Genomic DNA, 19,473 nt, shown 5'->3' with positions numbered 1-19,473 from the left:
ATATTTCACTACTTCAGATCTGATTTAATCTGTAGTTTACAACTTCTCCACTTCCTTGTCATTTTACTCCTGCCCACAAACTTGTTTCAGAGTACAACATAAATATTTCCTTTTACATTGAGAAGATTTTCAGAATATTTCTTCCTTCTTGTCCAGTGATTCCCTGGAATCTGCTAAGAGTTCACCTGATTTACCCAAAACGCTTACTTTCCTTTTTCCTCTCCCTTTCTAAGATGCTGTATCACTGTCCGTAAGGTTTCCCTGCTGCTTGACCTAGCCTTTTCCCTATTACTGAAACCTTCAAAGGGTTCTATGATTCCATGTTGTGAAAAAATGTTAAATGTTGTTCTGATCAGACAGATATTTAATCATCACAGCTGTTCTCATCGACTTCCCTTCCTTCTCCCAAATTATTGTGGAGTTTATGGTACCCATTTGACACAAAACCAAAATGTTCATTTTTAAAGGTCCTTGTCATGCTGATTTGTAGTTGGAACAAATCAGAAGAGCTTGTACATTTTTGGACAGTAGGAATAGTTTTGAATAAATTGTAGTCACACTTAAAATAGATGACTTGCACCAGAGATGGATAAGTTTGTCCCTAAAAGGTTTCTTTTAGGTAAGAAACATGGAAGAATTAGGAATTCTGTTAGAGATAAGTTTCTCTGGCACTGAATAGAACTTAGCTCAATTAGCAGATACGTTCAACAGAAAATGTAGTTGTGGAGAATTTTTAGTCGAGAGACTTGGTGCAGATCAAGAATTTCCTGAACTTATTTTGTGAGCTTGTTGCCAGAGTTCTTAATTTTGTAGAATGAATTGCAGACTGCACTATTTAGATAGTGCAGGGTCTCTCATACAAACTCGGACTGACCACACTGTGCTATGGCATCTGCCTCAGGTGAACTATGTCGCGCGCGGCCACCGTGCTTTAAGCATGTATACAATATATATGAAATCTCACCTTATAAAAGATGCTGGAAATGTCTTCCTTCCTGGGTTATACAGGCATTGTATCTGGTAACCACATTCTGGCTGACGCGAGTGAGTTCTGCCACTGTAATGTTCTCTTCCAGTTCTTCCAATGTGTGAGGAGTTTTTCAATACACTTTTTGTGTGTTCACCCCACAAGTAAAAATCACACTGCACTGTCATCTCAGTGCAAGGTCAAGAACTATGCGTGCGCCTCCCGTACTGCTGCTTAAGTCTGGGAGATTAGAAATGCTGCTGGACGGTCTGGGTTTATGAGACCCTGTATATGGATTATGGTTTCATAGCCTTTCTTTGGGACAACTTTTCCCATATTTTGTTAGTTAGAAGTTAGATCATTTTCTTTTGGGAGGAGAGTTTCTTATTACTGCACATCGTCTATTCTCAAGTAAGCTGTATAAGTATGACTGACTGGTTGTTTCTTCTATTTTCTAGGTATGCTGGCCATTGAAGGTGGAATGTTCAACTCTGTCCATTTCTGGTAGAACAAGCAGCTAAGAAGACTGGAAGAGGCCGTGGTGTAGTCAAACTGTCCATCTGTACTTGAGCTCACTAAACGTAGTTAAGATGGGAAATCATTCCTCTGTACAAAAACAGGTCTGTGTTACTCCATTTTGACTTTCTAGAAGTAGATCTTTGCTTTTAATACTGGATAGATTGTTCGTATGTTTTTAATATATTGTACATAAACTAGTTCTTGTTGTAATGACAGAATGGCGGTGGGGTGAGAGCATATCTTAAGTAGAGATTAAATTTGCTAATGGCCATATAAACATTTCTATTAACATACTCCAGAGTCTTTTTCTTTTAGCTTTGGTTGCAACACTACTCAGAGCACGGCATGGCTGGCGCAATGAGACTTGATCGCTAGCCAGTATGATTGAGAGAAATAAATTGATTACACCTAATAGATACTAATTTACTAATACTAACAGTGAACACAAGGAAATTAATGAAAGGTTATAAAACGTTCACATTTATTTGGACAAATTCTTCAACAAAGACAAAAAATTTAAATGATATCCTAGAGCACAAAAGTCCCCTGTATTATATTATCCTAATTTACTTAAAGATGTTGGAAGAAAAAATGACTTAATAACATAAACAAGCTAGAATTCCCCAATTTTCAGCTAGAATCTCCCTCCCCACAAGAAACAGAACAATGGAGCTGAGGACACACCTTCTTCCCCCGCTTCACCAGTGTTGCGATAACGAACATACTTGTACACACCCGTACAACACCAGACAGAAGACTTGAGACAACAGCTGGGAGACTACTCCCTAGAAATGTAAAGGAAAAACAACACACTGGATGTTGAGAGGGGGGGGGGGGGTTGTTTTTCTTACAACAATCAAAATAACTATTTTTTCCACAACAGTTTCCATCATACATAAATATATTTCTCCCATTTCTTCTTGGTTACAGATCTGATTGCAAACCACCAATTGAGTTATAAATGCAGTCTAAAGCCAAACAGTCCTTAAGATTGTCATTAATGCTTTCATGGCCCGTACTTAAAGACATGATACTGCATAAGCCCAAAAGCCTATACAGTATCAAATCCTTAAGATTCTTCTATGGAATGCCAACTCCAATGAGGTTATATCTTTTGTTGACACACATGATATAACTTTAAAAATTTGTTTTTTTTTTTTTCAAAACAAGATCCAGAGTTATAACTAATCACATTCCCAGAGTATTTAAGACTCACGCTAACATAAGAACTACTTAACTTAAAAACTGCATTGTATGACATCAAAAGTATTGGTAGCTATAAGCCATTTTAACTGCTAACAATTTTTTAAACCTTAATGTTAGTTTCTCACATACCCCCCCCCCCCCACCCCCTCCCATTTCCGTAACACATTCCTTTAGCTTGAGCTATGTTAATTATTTTTAATGTTTTCAAATATCTTTTTAGGTTTAAGAAGAGATGATTATGTCCTTACTTCTTGTAAATATTACAGCTAAACAGGATGCAGCTGATGTCTAGTCAGTAAACATGTACTACAGTTTTTAGTTTGCCAAAGACAAATTCATATCGATTAGGTGGAATCATTAATTTTTCTTTCAATAATATATCACATCGATACAGATCACAAGGATGATAGTTTGCTAGCCGATATAACGTGCGCCTTTCCTCCTCACTACATCACAGCAATTCAGGTCTATAAAAAGCTATTTCTAGTGAAACTGTTAGTCTAAAATCTACCTGACTTTACATTTGATGTTCAAAATGTTGTCCCTCGGCTGTCGGACATGCTCAACACCTCGTAAACAGGCTTGCAGAAACTTGGCGAATCTCAGCATTTGTGATGTTTGAAATAATTTTTGCAATGTTCTCTTGTGAGTGCTGTTCACATACAATTTTCCCTTCAGCATCCCCAGTAGGAATTTTAAATACAGAGATCTAGCAGGATAATTAACCACACGATCTTCAGAAACTTCCCGGATTATCTCCATAGTTACAAGTTAAATTTCATTGTTGGTCCGTGGTATAATCAAAATAATCCCTTTCCTTTAAAATCTTCCTCTTTTTTGTTTAACTCCAGAAATTGACTTAAGAACTATTAAATAGCCTTAAATCAGTGTTCTATTTGAGTTTGAAATGGATTTCTTACTCTTGGACAAAACTGACCCTTTTTTACCTGAAAGAAGTAAACAAATTCTTTATATTACTTTTATGTCCAAATCTGGAAAAAGTATGTGAATGTAAAAGGACAGATTATCTGTAGTTAAATCAGCATACTCACCACATACCTCTTCCCACAGCAGACTCTCTCCACCGCCTACCAAACTAACGGCTGGTCTCAGTTTGGTATTGTATGTGTGTGTGAATGTGGGACCTGCACGCGCAGCAGGATGTGGGGGGGATAAAAAGGGGTGGATGAGGAGTGTTCAGTCTGTCAAGGAGAGCAATTAATGTAGAAACAAATAGTCAGGAGATTACTGTTGTGGTAGAAAGGTGGATATTTATTTTAGAAGTTTTGATTATTTCCATAGACTGATCAGCAGTGTGGTGTCGCATTATCTTGAATGAAGTAACAATTACTCTTCATCTTCTGTCGGCTCTTGAAAGAATGGCCGAGAATGAGGTCTATATTGGTCGGCATCTGTTTGATGGTAGGCCCTATAATTCTGGGAGCACTTACTGCACACCAAACTCTTATCTTTGTATTATGAAGTGGATGGACATGCACCTGGTGATTTTCTGCACTCCAGTAGATTGTAGATTCCACTTTAGGCTCCTCAGTGTCGTGCATCCCATTGTGTGAGTTAACAAGTTGGTTGAAGTTTCTACTTTTGTTATCCAGGAACAGGAAAAACCTCAGACATGCAGATGTATAATTAATCTTTTAATATACTGTCTCTAAGTCCAATAGAATTTCAATTGATGTTCATGATTGTTTATAAAGGGGCCTGACAGCTAGGTCATCGGCCCCTGATGGTACGAGATGCAACAAAATGAAAACTATGAATAAAACTTCAAAATGTATCCACTGACTAGAATCTAGTGTGCTGCAAAAAATTGGTTGTGTTCAATATTTTAGTAATATTACAGAATGGCGTAAGCCTACATGCAGTAAGAACTCAATAAGATGCTTTGTCAATAATATTACACTCTTGGAAATGTGGGCTTGTTTACTTCTATACAACTGTTCATTGTGAGGAGGAATCTCAGAAAAACACCCGTAATTCTTGGTCTACAGAAAGAAGTTGCTCACATTTCTTACCTTTAATGCAGTTCAGTGCCAAAAATGCCTGTTAACACAGATATGATGTTAAAATCTGTGTTAATATGGATATGGCATGCTGTGATAACAATGAGAACTTTTTACTGAAATACAGAATGGAAGTTGGGTTTTTTTCTAAATTTCAGCTTCAAAGTTGATCAGATCAAGTGTCATGGTTAGTATTTTAGTTTGTCAATCACTGATTTAAAACATAATTTTCTAACCACTTCCCCCAACGAGTAACATTGGGTCTAGGTGGAAGTGCAAGATCTGCATTTTTTGCTCTGAACAAATCAATTCTGATTGGTGCTTTCAGAAAAAGAAAAAATCAGTTTGAAATCAATTTGTCAACTTCAGGATACAGTGTATCTGCTCACGTGCACTACACAAGTTACATATCATGTTGGAGAAGCTCGCACAGAGGCCGTCTGTTATCTTCTTCATATACGGAGCAGCATCCGTAATCAAGAGTAAAACCTTAAATGCTGATGTTTCTCAACATATTAACAGAAGACACCTTGGGAACTTTCATTTTCTAGCACACCTACTGCAACGTCTCCCACTTTCCTATTGCTAGTGTCGTGATTCATCCATACTTACCCATATGTCGTTTATTTTCACATTCTGCTCTGATCTTTCCTAGCATTTATTCATAACATATTGATTTTTCTGTGCATAATTTATATAAGGAGATATATCGTAAATTTTGTGTAATTTTTATGTTCTAAAATTTTGGACTTAAAAATCCCTACTACTTGCAAAAAATTCTGCAATCAAAAATTCTATACGCAAGTTTCCTAATATAGCTGCGATACACATACCATACAAATCTTGTTACATCTGGCAGAATATTATGGGAGAAAAATTGGATTTGAATGTAAAATTACAATTGGTGGGAAAATTAAATTTCAAGTGAAGTTTTCTTCTTGATTCATTACCTAATGTCACCAGAACCATATGTTTTTCCTTTTCTTTCTTAGCAGCTTCTGTATGAATACTGGCAACTCCAGAAGCTTGTCTCTTCTCCAAAGAAGGGAAAATTGCACTTTGTTTTTCACAGTACAACTTTTCCTGAGTCGGTTATGAGGATTGTAGTTTGTCATGTCATGATTGTTGGCTATAGGTGCAGAACTTATATGGCTTGAAGTTGTTGCAACACTTTCATGATGAGAACAATCTGATTCAGATAACATTTCATGACCTCTTGTCCCTGATTTCTTCAATGGAGACTCCTGTCCGGTAATAGCTGATCCCCATCTCTTTCCTATCAAAGGTCAGCAATTCATCGCTTAGCTAAGGCTGATTTGTGTTTACGCATATTGTTTATTCCCTTGAATACAAGCTAACAATTATTACAGCATACTATCTTTCAATAATATCTTGATATGCAACTATAAGACTAATTGAGTGTGTACTTCGCAAAAGTAAACAGACTAGCTACCACATCTCAGGTTTGTAGATTGAGACGTGTCATCTTCATATTGTGCTTAAGCTGGTCCTTGTAGAACCTGTTGGGGGCTCCATGAGGTCTGATGCTGGAACAAAGTTCACCATACAGGATTTGGCATGGGGAATCTGGTATCACTCATCAGATTGACATGGCCAGTCCATTTAAGCTGATGATCAATGATGGACGATTCTATGCACTTTGTCAAGAACAGCAATGTTGGTGACATGGTCTTCCCTTTTTATTTGAAGGATGGATCAAAGTCTGGTTGGTAAAGGGTCCAACTTTCACAACCATACAGCAGTGTTGTGATGAGCGTGATACACCAGGAGTTTAGTCTTCAGTTACGAACACCCGGTCTGATTCTCTTCTCCACATCTTGCTCACAGTTACAGTGCACAGATAGATACTACCCAAGTATGAAAAGTGGTCTACCTGCTCCGGTGGAGTATCTGAGATGGAGATGTTGAAATGTGGAAGGATTGTGCCAGGACCTTGGTCTTTTGAACATTGTGAGACCAAAATGATCACATGCACTCTTATAGCAGTTAAGTTACTGTTGGAATTCCTCTGGTGTACTGAATGTAGATGATGCAGCATCATCTGCATACAACATTTTGGTTACCTTTTTAACTTGGTTGAGCCTCCAGTTGCCAAGTTTTGCTAGGTTGAAAAGCCCCCCATCAAAACGATACCGAACCTCCTCACCTGGGTTGTTCGTCGCATGGCAGCCAAATATAATGCAAATAGTGTAATCTAATTGCAATACAGAATTAAAGAAAATGATTCTAATGCTAATGTGGAGAGAACCCTAAGTGGCATAACATACCACCCCTCATGGCACTACAGCCCTGAAGGGCCTTGGCCTACCAAGCGGCTGCTGCTCAGCCCGAAGGCCTGCGGATTACGAGGTGTCATGTGGTCAGCAGACAAATCTTCTCGGCCGTTATTCTTGGCTTTCTAGACCGGAGCCGCTATCTCTCGAATAGCTCCTTATTGTAATCATGTTGGCTGAGTAGACCTTGAACCAGCCCTCAGATCCAAGTAAAAAAATCTGACCTGGCCATGAATCGAAGCAGGGGCCTCAGGGTAAGAGGCAGGCACCATGGGGTCAGCTCTTAATGACATAGAAGCAGATAAAATACTTTTAATTTATTTAATGAAGTGGGTGGAGTGTAGAGGTCTGTAGGCCCCAGCTCACAGTGGTCTCATTTGGCATACCAAAGGTTCATAAGTGACTAGTAGTTTAGTAACGGTGCCCCTTGCACTCAGCATGAGCTTATATGACTGCAAGAAAACTGAAAAAGAAAGTTTGAACCAATACATCTACATATCTATGATGAGGGACCCCTTGTCCTTCCTTGTTTCCTCTTCCATTCTTTCCAGTTTTCCTTCATTATTGCACTTTGCCTTATTCTTCTTCAGTCGACTTTTGACTGGTTTCCTTTTTCTTTCATAGAATCCTTCCATTCTTAAAATCTAATTTTCAAAATATCTCTTTAGCTTTCTCTTATTTTATTTCTTTCTAAATCTTTCTTGCCCACTTGAATCCAGCTTGTTGTTGACAAAAGTACTTGGATGTCTGTTTGGTCAATCTATTTCTATACCATTCTACACATACATATTCATTATAGACTCTTATGACTTTGTGTTCAGTCTGCAAGCTCCTGTGAATTTGCTAAACAGGACAATCCTCTATTTGTAACTAGTTCTATACCTCTTATCTTACAATTGTTAAAAACCGAGTCTAACCATCGTTGTCCTGGTCTCTCTATTTCTCTTACCCTCCATAACAAAGTCCATTATTCTCCTGGTTAACTTATCCTCAATTCATCTCGCATGACTCCACTACCGAAGCTGGTTTATGCGTACAGCTTCATCAGTAGTTCACTCCTAACTTATCAATCTCATTCCAAGCACTCACCTGCCATTTTTCCCACCTGTTTGTACCAGCAATCATTCTCGCTAGTTTCATGTCTGTTAGTTCTAACTTACGAATAAGATATCCTGAGTCCACCCAGCTTTTGCTCCTGAAAACAAAGCGATGTAAAGATAGTTTTGTCCAGGAGCCGATTTCCGTACAGAATACTGTTGATCACAATTGTGAGCCCACTGCATTAGCTTTACTGCGCCTTAATTCAATCTTGCTTACTATACTACCATCCTGGAAGAACTCGTCTTAAATACCTGAAATGATCTACCTGTTCCACCCTCTGTGGATGGGGGATGCTGAAGAATACACCCACGGTATCCTCTCCCTGTTGTAAGAGGCGACTAAAAGGGGCGACCAAGGGATGATATTAGAACCATATGATTACTTGTGATTGGTAACATTACGTGCGGAACACCATGGCTCAATGTTACTTGAAACTAGTACCACCTTGCGAGGAAAACGATGGGTCTACGTTACATAGGAGCAGTACAATTATGCGAGAAACACTACGGGTCTGGGCATTGTTTGTGAGAAGTGTCATCGTGTGTAATCCACTGGTCAGTTCCACTGTGTTGAGAATGGGTCTGCATTACCTACGAGTAGTACCACTTTATAAGGAACACCATGGGTCTACGTTGCCTGTGGTTGGCACCACTTGGTGAGAAAAACCATGGGTTTGACTGGTGCTGGTAAGAAGTACCACTGTGATGAAAACCATGGGTCTGTGTTGCCTGACAGTAATACCATTATGTGAGCAACACAAGTATACACGGCCTGTAATTAGTCCCACGATGCGAGGTGACCTGGATTGGACCCCTTCAGATTAGTATCATCCAGTACTTAAGGCATTGTGAATAGGATCCACTGATTGTTTTTGTTTCACAATAATTTTTTCATAGTCATTTGTTTTAGCCTCTAGTCAGTGGATATATTTTGAAGTTTGGTTTAATTTCGTTCACTTCATACCATTAGGGGCTGATGACCTAGCTTTTGGGCCTCTTTAAACAATTGTCTACCTGTTCCTTCTTAGTATGACCAACCTCACATTCTTAGGTTTCTTAGTGACATCACTTTAATCTTGGAAAATTTAATTTTCATAACGTACACATAACTTAGTAGGAATCTTTTTTCTTATTGTTTCCATTATATTTTTCTACGTTCTGGTATATTTCCCAATTACTTTTTAATTTCCATTGTTCTGTTATTTTCATTGGGCCTAAGATTTCTCATTTTTTCTTTTTAATATTTCAAGTTTAAATAAAACCATGATTCAAAACTAGACATTCACTTGCATAAAGACCACTGAATTGTACTGCCTTATTTTAAGATATACAGGTAAATATTTCTTGTAAAAATTCTTACTGATTCCATATGCTCTTTCCATCGTGTAACCTTTCTTCAACAGATTTTCTAAAGCATTTTCTTGAATTATCCCTCCCCCCGCCTCCTGTCAGGTATTAGAATTTCTTTACTTTCTCCATCTGACCAGTGTGTTTTAAAATGTTTTGGAGTGTTTGTTTGCAAGTAACTAACCTCATCTTTTAATCCATATTTCAAGCCTGTTTAATTACAATAAACAATGTTTTATTATAAACCACCTATTCAGTACATCACAAAATGTTATTACAGTTAGTTTCCTCATTAATATGAAGTTATATGCGGGACATGTTTCGCTTCATCAATAGAGTTCACTCTTTACTTATCCATCTCCTCATTCCAAGCACTCCCCTGCCATTGTTCCCACCTGTTTGTATCAGCAATCATTCTCTCTAGTTCGATGTCTGTTACTTCTAACTTACAAATAAGATAATCCTGAGTTGCTTGCCATTGGTAACATTGTGTGGAACACTATGGGTCGACGTTACTTGATACTAGTACCACCTTGCATTTTTACAAGGAATATTTACCTGTAGTTCTTAAAATAAGGCAGTACAATTCAATGGTCTTTATGCAAGTGAATGTCTAGTCTTGAACCATAGTTTATTTAAACTTGAAGTACTAAAAAGAAAAAACTAGAAAAACCTTAGGCCCAATGAAAATAACAGAACAATAGAAATTAAAAATTAATTGGGAAATATACCAGAACATAGAAAATATAATAGAAACAATAAGAAAAAAGATCCCTATTATGTGTGTTATGAAAATAAGCCTTCCTGCAGAGATTCACAAACCTGTCTTGTTGGCTGCTTCTTCCAAGGCCATAAGACCTGTCTGTGTCAGTGCGATGTAAAGCCACTAGCAATAAAATTATTTCTCCAAGAGATAGATTTGTGTTGCATCTGTTGGGCAATAGTTTCAATACCTAATTTTTCTCCCCAGTGTTATTTTTGAGATTTTATCTTCTCTTAATTTTTCATTCCAAATGTGGTTTTTCTTGTACCAAAACTTGGTAAAAATAGAATCCAAACTGAAGTTGGTTTTAAAATTTTTCTACTGAGCATACTATGCACATGATTATAAAAATGTACATAAATATTAAATTAGTCAAGATTTAAAGTTGTAAATATCTTGGGATCTGCCTTTATAAAACCATCTTCAGCATCAATTCCTAATACATCAGTGTTTACATTGTTGTCGTCAGTCACTTAAATGAGTGCACTACATAAATTACAGCATGTAGGGGCTTGAAACGTTTTGAAACTATGATGAGAATGCTCCATATTGCCTCTGTAAATTTAAGTGTTACAGTCCAATTGTTGCAATCTGATAAAAGCATAATTGGAAAATATTTACATTAGATCAGAGATGAGAAAAACATCGGTAACTGAAAATAATTGGGAGAAAGGAAAGAACAAAAGAATTGTTGCATCAGTGGCGTCTCTTCCTGGAACCCCGTATAGATGCCGACTTTGCTCAGAAGAGATGCTGCAAATAAAAAATAATCGAGCAAAATCAAATAAGTTAATTTCTTCAGCTTGAATATAACTGAACATTAGAACATGCTATAAGACAATTATATCCATAGAGTTTAATCATTCAGTGGTAACATAATCTAACTCACAATTCAGAACATTAATCATATTTTAATTTCAATTTCTTTGAATGAGCAATGGATTTTCTGTTATATAAAGAAAATTTCAAAATCATGAATATAATTCTGTCCTGACACAGTAATTTAGTCTCTTTAGAAAATGTGCTTCAGACAGGTTTTAACAATGTGAATTAAAATGGAAAGGGAAAGGAATGAAGAAACTAAGAAAGGGGGTAGACCTTGTACTAAATGGGTTAACAGTAAAGAGAAAAGAAATGGAGTGGGATTTATAGTGAATCAGGATGCTGAACCAATAGCTGAAGTTGAGTATGTAAATGAAAGAATTATAATAATGTACATACATGTAAATAAGGAACTACTGAAGATAGTACAGGTGTATGCTCCACAGACAGGATGTAGCATGGAAGAAAGATTTCCTCAATGAACTGGAAACTCCCATTGTTGATGGGATCATGATAGTGGGAGATCTGAATGTCCATGTGGGAACTGATAGAAAGGGATACGAGAATGTTCTGGGCCCATGTGGGTAGGGCGATAGAAATGAAGATGGAAACTGTCCGACTTTTGTATCAGAAATAACCTGATAATAAACACATGGTTTATGAAAAGGAATAGCCATAAGATCAGCCAATATAGTTGGGATGGACAGTATGAAACACTTGTAGATTTTATAACAGACTGAAAATGTGGAAGATAGGTAATGAATATTAAGATAAGAAAAAATCCCTAAAACTGTACTGAAGAAACCAAAGAGCAGGATTTGGGAATTGGAGGAGGATAAAAGAATGGCTTTCCAAGAATGGATAAAAAGGAAGTTGCCTAACACAGAAATATGAAGCGGAGAAGAGTGGGACAATTGAAGACATTTGTGGAAGTAGTGATTGAGGTATGCGGGAAAACAAAAGCGAAGGTTAATGGAAAGGAGAAATGGTGGTGGGCAGACAAAATAAATAAAAGAAAGGAACAAGGTGAAGAAATAAATTGATAAGGAAAAGCAAAAAACATATCAGAGGGATGAGAATAAGACAGAAAGGTTATGTGTGGAATTGAAACTAAAAGTAAAGAGGAGTATCAAGGAAGAAAAGGAGAAATGTTAGGGAGAGTTTACCAATAAAATTGAGCAAGATAGTTGATGAAATCAGAAACTCTTATACTTAGTAATACAATCTAAAAGAATAAATCAAGAAAAAATCAAGGCATTAGAGAGAAATGGATCCATAGTACATGACAAAAAGGGTCTTCAGTAGGTGATGGCAAAGTATTTTGAAAAACTTTATAATGAGGATGACTGCTCTGAGGAAGGAGCAGATAATGGAAATAGATGGAGGAAAAAACAATAGAACCTGATAATATGGTTGGAACTTGAAAGCGAAAGCAATGACCAAAGGTAAAGCAAGTGGGAAAGACTATTTCAATGCTGATATGAAGACAGCAGGAAGCATTGGACTACAGTGGCTGTACAGAGCCCTCAATGCCATATGGAAGGATGAAAGGATACCTGAAGATTGGCAACAAGGAAGCATTGCAACATTGTTCAAAAAAGGAAATAGAAAAAAATGTGAAAATTAGAGGCATAACCTTATCACATATCCTAAAAATAAAGCAAAGTTGTAGACAAAAGACAGAGGGTTATAATGGAAACATAGAGGAAGAACATAATGGCTTTAGACTGAATAGATCAACAATAGACTTGATATTTACAGTGTGAATGATAACAGAAAAACATCTGGAAAGGAACAAGGAAATGATCTTTGTATTTTTAGATTTGAAAAAAGCTTATGATACAGTTAAAAGAAAACATGTATGGGAATGCCTGTGGAAAAGGAATGTACCAAAATCATTAACAAGATAAAAATGTTGTATCATGAGTAAAAGCAGTGTACAAAGAGGGAGTGGTGACTGACCTGTTTTATACAAAAAAGGTCTCAAGCAAGGAAGTGCACTGTTGCCATTATTATTATATTGATGGATGAAATCATAAAATGTGTAAAACAGAGTATCAGTAGTGATGAAGTGAATAATGCTTTGGGTATTTACAGATGATGTGGTGATTTGGAGAAAAGTACAAACAAAGGAGACTGGACATTTGGAATGAAACTCTGAAGGAGTTTGGAATGGTAATTAGTGAAAAGAAAGCTAATGTACTGTGGAAAAGAGAAGCCAAGTGAACATAGATGGAGAATGGTTAGAGAATGTAGAACAGTTCACATGTGTGGGTATCATTATTAATGGAAGTAATGAAATCAACCCTGAAATTAATGACTTAAAGACTTTATAAAGTCAGAGAGCTTTTGTGGGATGACAAAGTACCCAAGAGAATGAAATTAACATTATATAAACAGTATTTAACAGCAATTGTAACATATGGACTAGAAAGGCTGGTAACTAATAAGAGACAAGATAGTAAGATCCAAGCAGTAGAAATGAAATTTGTCAGAACATTGGTTAAAAAGACAAGAGATAGAATTCAAAATATTAAAATTAGAGAAGAGCTAAATATAGAACAGCTAGTACAGGACATATAGAAAGCAAGACTGAGATGGTTTGGACATGTAAAAAGAATTTGAAATGAATGGGTAGGAAGAAGGGAATTGGAAAGAGACCAGTTGGAAGACAGAAGGTGGTGGATGGATCAGATTTGGAAGGACATTGGAGAAGCTGGATTGGATATGGTGGAAGTAAAGGAGCAGGAAAAGTGGAAGGACAAAGTAGTGGAGGAGGCTTGTTAATCATACCTGGGTACCTGGAGTGGGACAATGATGATGATGATGATGATGGTGGTGATGATGATGATGATGATGATTCTTGAATCAAAAAACTTATATTTATCCTCTTACAAAATACAAATTTATACAGATTGTTTCAAAGTGCATTGTTCTCTAGCAATTTTCCTGCCACAATTTACACACTTGTTACATGTACAGCAAGATTCATTGAACCACTAGTTGCAACTTGCACTAGATTGTAATTTTTATTTTTGTTTTTGTAATATCTTCAGGAGAGGTTTGTTTCTGAATTTATTGGGCTCTTTCCATTTGCTGAGATGATCCTCTTCACTGGTTGTGTCCTGTCTCTTGCAATGCCAGAGGAGGCTGTCTTCCCTTTTTTTTTTTTTTTGCTTGAAGCATTACAAGAAGTCAGAACAGTTAAATTTTCACTTTTCTCCCCTGACTTTAGTACATGAACAGATTTGGAACATTTATCAGTTATCATAGAACCAGGTTGGTTGTTAGCCTGCACTTCCACACTCATCCATGTTACAAACTCTGGTCTATTAAATACATTTTTTTCTGAAAATATAATTGTATATAATAATGTTAACAATGAAAGCAATAAAAATAAAGTATTTTAATTGTAAGGCAATAAAATATAAAATTAAATTCTGGTACCCTATGAATAGTATTTACTGTTTCCAGATTGCTTTTAGAATCAAATAACAATGAGACACCTCTACAGCATTGCAGTGCAGCAACTCTCCCACTATCCGGTAGAGATGCTGCACTGTCCTGTTGTCATACCTGAAGGCAAACATAGCCAAAAATAAGCTTATGATCAATTAGTTATGCTTCAGTTGTACTAAGTTGGCTGATTTAAGCGTTTGAAACCTACTTAATATACAATAAATGAACTCAAAGAAAACCTTTGTCAGGAGAAAATGTACTCTCTGCAAGATATTGGCTATAATTGGTGTAATATATGAGAAGTTTCATTACAGCTGCAGACAGTAGTTCTTCCTTAAAAACTGGAAAATCATACACACTGCCATCTAGCTCTAATGATGGGAACCTCTGCCTATGGTGTATGCAGTATCTGTCCCGGATTTATCATATACTGAGATAGGGGAACCAATGATCGGAAATACATATTTGTTACGAACATACACAGCGTACACCACATAACATAGCTTATAGTAATTGTTCAAAGTGATGTACCAGTGTCGAATGTAATGCAACGGTGCAAGCAGTTCTGCTGCACACTCAAAGATCCTGGGTGTCCGTTGTACAGACAGCAGGTGATAAACAGCATACATCCCTTACCACCAAAGAGATGTACTTCACACAATTTGGCTCATAGTGTGTCATGTGATAACTGCTTGCACATCACTATCCCTGGTATCAGTTGTCCATTGTATCAGACAGCTTGTGATGTGTCCATGGTTAGGTGTTACTGTGTACAGTGCATGACTTGTTAAAGATAGAACATTACTCGTCATGGGTGTTGGCAGACATGCATTTAATGTACAGTGTGGCAGAATGTAGTGCCTGTAAAGCAGCACGAATGTACAGAGAATGCTTTCCCAACAGGCTTTGTCCTAATTGGAAGTTTATCTCCGTGGATACCAACTTACAAGAGATGGGGTCTCAGATAGCCGACCGGTGTTCACGCCAAAGACATGTCCGAACAGCAGACTTTGAAAAGATAGTATTGGATCATGTGGCTGACCACCCAGCAATAAGCACCCATCAACTTGTCCGTGAAACACTTTGAAGAATACAGTGTGGAACTTTGACAAGCACTGAGACCAACGGATTTTGAGCCCCACGTTCACTTGTCAATGGATTATCCACTGTGGTGCTGAACTTTCTACTGTTCATGGATGAGGTCTCATTCACTTATGGTGTTTTCAACAGCTGCAACAGCCATGTCTGGAGGGAGGACAATCCCCATGCCACCCACATTGGTGGCTACCTTGAACAAGTCTGTCAATGTATGGGTAGGCATTGTCCAAGATCACCTAATAGGGCCTTATATTTTCCCTCCCTGTTTGACTGGTCCATGTTACCTGGTGTTCCTGCGAGGTGTGCTGCCACTGTTCCTGGAGATTACTTTTTGTTTGTGAAAGGATGTGGTTTCAACATGACTGTACCAGCCTACTTCACTGCTAATGTCTGTGAGCACCTGAACAACACGTACCCTCATCGTTTGATTGGAAGAGGAGGTAATGTCCCATGGCCAGCACGATCGCTAGATCTCTCACCTCTGGATGTTTTCCTCTGGGGTTGTGTCAAGTTGTTGGCATATGAAATTGCTGTAGAAATGGGTCCAAGCTGCCTGTCTCCTGATTCAACAGACACCAGGGATCTTTGAGAGTATGGTGGAAGTTCATGTCCTGTTGCCATGTATGCTTTGAGGCTGGTGGTTGTCACTTTGAACAATTACTATGAGCTACATTGTTATGTGGTGTTTGCTGTGTATGTAATGCAATAAATATGAATTTCCAACCATTGGTTTCCTATCTCAGTATCAGTTGTAGACCACTATCATGTGTTTCAATTTGACCAATGGATTGGTACTGATCTGCATTTAGGGCAGTTGCCCAGGTGGCAGATTCCACAGCTTGGGCTGTAGTGATTGCTGGTGTCTGAAATTTTGTACCTATGTTAACTAAACAATGTTTGTGAATTATGCCACAAAAATTAGTAGCATGTCTTGCCACCTGATGCAAAATATGGTGCTGTAATGAGTGGTAGGGTTGCAGAAAAAGGCAGGGAAAATCACACATGAAAATGGTGATTCTGGCATGTTTATTAGGATTTATGGTTACAGTTTGATGTGGCCTAACTCAGCAACATCCTGCATCCATAACATGTCATGGTTGAGAATTGCCTGCAGCATATCTGGTGAAATCAATGACATGTCATTGTATGCCAGCCTTTAGATCAGGCAGAGACTGGACATGTCCCTGATATCCCAACAACCAGAAGTCACATGGATTAAGGTTGAAAGATATTGAAGATTGCCCATCTGGAAAATACCTACAGATGATGTGGTTTTAGTGAGAGTTTCTTGCAAGAAGTCTTTCACCTTGTGACTGATGTGTGGTGTTGCCCCATCTTGCATAAAAATAGCAGTGTGGTCACAGTTGTGTTCTTGCAAAGCTGGAATCATGTGTTTCACAAGGAGGTCCCTATAAGGTGCACCTAACAGGCTCATGAGGGGTCACTCAAAGAAAAATGGACCAAGAATGAATGAGCTTGTAAAACTACAGCAGTCACGTAAGTTGAATGCAATGGTTGTTTCTTCAACAACCAAGGAAGTGACAACGGAATTCCATTGGAAGAACATTCTAACGTCAAGAGTTATGAAAAATTGCATGTTCTGAGTGCTTGCAGTGCCATATTTTTGTCTGGTGCAAGACTGGGAACTAATAATTTTTGTGGCATAATTTGAGAGTGCATTTGCTTAGTTAGCATATACAGTATGTGCAATTTCAGATTCCAGCCTGTGCTGTGTTGTGTTGAATACAGGTAGTTTAATTGTTGATACCTGGTACTATTATACAAACACCCCAGTTGTGGGCTGTACACATTATTTTATTTTACTGTTTTGCAACCTTTAGTGTTAGCAGTCACTTGGATGTTCCCCCATTTAATTAATGGACAGGATGCAGGTTTTCTCAAATTATATAACACTGTTTAATTTCTAGGAAAAATAAACTGACAATTTGGAGAATGTGTGCAAACATTTATTAGACTTAATACAGTTTATTACTACATTAAACATTATCATTAAGGAAAACTGCATGTATCCAAAAAAACTAATTTGAACAACAAATGATTACTCCCTCCCTGGTTTCAGAATTGTAATTTATTGTAGTAGGTCTTTATGCTGGGGACCTTTGGTTTGATTGCAGAGGTTTTTTGCTGGGTAATGCATGTGGCACATCCCTTTACAGCAATCTCTTTATGAATGAAAATTCTGTTGATGGATCCCATGACATGTGCCATTGGCTAAATGAACCTTAACAGATTTGTTCCTCATTGGTGTGAGTTATTATACACAAAGTAATATTCCAGTTTAAGAGATTAATTTTCAAATATATTTTTGTTTGCAGTTGCTGAGAGCTGTATTTTCCTGTACTTCATGGATGAGATGGAGAAGATGTGGTATGGCAGTTAGAAAAATTTTCAGCAACCAACACAAGAAAATAGTGGTTTAATTTTGCAATCATGAAAATAAGTACAGTGTTGCAGGAAAGTTTAGGGACACATTGTGTTCTTGTTACCATGTGATATAATGGTGCATTTTAACTGTTAACATTGGGCCAAAAAAGACTAATTTTGCAGTGTAGACATTTTGATGACTATGTCCAATAAAATTTTATAGTTTATTATTTTGACAACTAAATGCAAAATAGAATAACTGTGGTGCAGTTTTTAGTTATTGCTGGATTTTTTGTAATGTATTATATTGTAAATTGATAAGGATGATAATGCCTTCAAAAATTTTGCAAATGGCTGAATGTTGAGACACGGGTGGAGGAAATTGTGGAATAAGTAGTTTGACAGAACTTCCAAGGGGAGATCAGACTTGCAGTACTTTTTTATAGTGTCAATATTTTGAGATAATGGTACTAATCTCTTTAATGGAAATACTGTTTTGTTTACAGCCTTAAAACTACAGACATTAATTCAGCACTGTGAGTATTTTGAAAATCAGAAATAGTACTTTAAGAAAATATGATGTATTCAAACAGGCTTCATTTGCCATTGTATTTTTGTGAAGTACTTGTCTGATTTTCAAAATAATCATGGTACTGAATTTGTAATATTTGTAGGTTTAAGGCTGTGTAGTTCCACTTAAGAAAACTAAATTAGTGTCATTACTGAAAGTGGAAAGAGAATGTTCTCTGGAATGGTTCATGATTTATTTGAAGTGGACAGTAACTCTGTATAACATATTTTGTTAGCATCCCAGTACATTATACTGTTTGTGGGAGTCTTGCTTCAAATGTGGTTCATAATGCCAGAGTTGCAAATAGGGCATTTGTTGATTTGATGTTCTGTTCATGTGTTCAGTTATTGTGACTTGTTTGTAATAGGAAACTAGCAATGATTTCCTTCTTACATTATAACTATAACTGTTTTCCTATTTTTAAAGAACAATTTTTGTCTGAAAATCTTTACCAAAAAGTAAACTGAATGTTCATGATAACATGTGATAAAACCAAAACAGTTTGTGTCTTTCCTCAGTCTTGATCATCAATTGTATTATGTATTGTAACATTGAGATAATGATGTAATAAAGGATAAAAAGAACAAAGGACTTCTTTATTTATATGCTATTTATATTTCCCTTTCCATGTAATAAACTGAGTTGTGGTAAGTTCTATTGCAGCAAGAACAGCTTTGGCTGAAGTGTGGCTATCTTGAATAAAGTAGAAAGGATTTTAACATTCCAAGTTTTTCCATTTGGAATAAACCAAAATTATGGAAATTTGGACTTAGTTTTTTTTTCATTTATTTTTTACACAATTACATCAAAAATAAAAATATTAATTATAAAAAACTTACAATTATTCCACTAAATTTATGAAAAATTAAATAAATTTACAGAAAATTAATGAATTTTACTAAAAAATCTGCATTCTGAGCA

The 19,473-nt window shown here is 36.9% G+C and overlaps 1 long non-coding RNA gene across 1 annotated transcript in view; it reads left to right on the top strand.

Moving 5' to 3' along the window:
* Positions 1–19,052, top strand: part of LOC137502400 (uncharacterized) — a 33,649-nt gene extending 14,597 nt beyond the window's left edge. The window contains exons 2-3 of the long non-coding RNA XR_011018768.1: positions 1,426–1,587; positions 17,933–19,052. This is a non-coding gene — a long non-coding RNA (uncharacterized lncRNA). The remainder of the gene's footprint in view (positions 1–1,425; positions 1,588–17,932) is intronic.
* Positions 19,053–19,473: the final 421 nt, after the last annotated feature.

The sequence above is a fragment of the Anabrus simplex genome, chromosome 10 (genome assembly GCF_040414725.1).
Source record: "Anabrus simplex isolate iqAnaSimp1 chromosome 10, ASM4041472v1, whole genome shotgun sequence".
NCBI lineage: Eukaryota > Metazoa > Arthropoda > Insecta > Orthoptera > Tettigoniidae > Anabrus > Anabrus simplex.
This window is presented reverse-complemented; position numbering and strand designations above follow the sequence as displayed.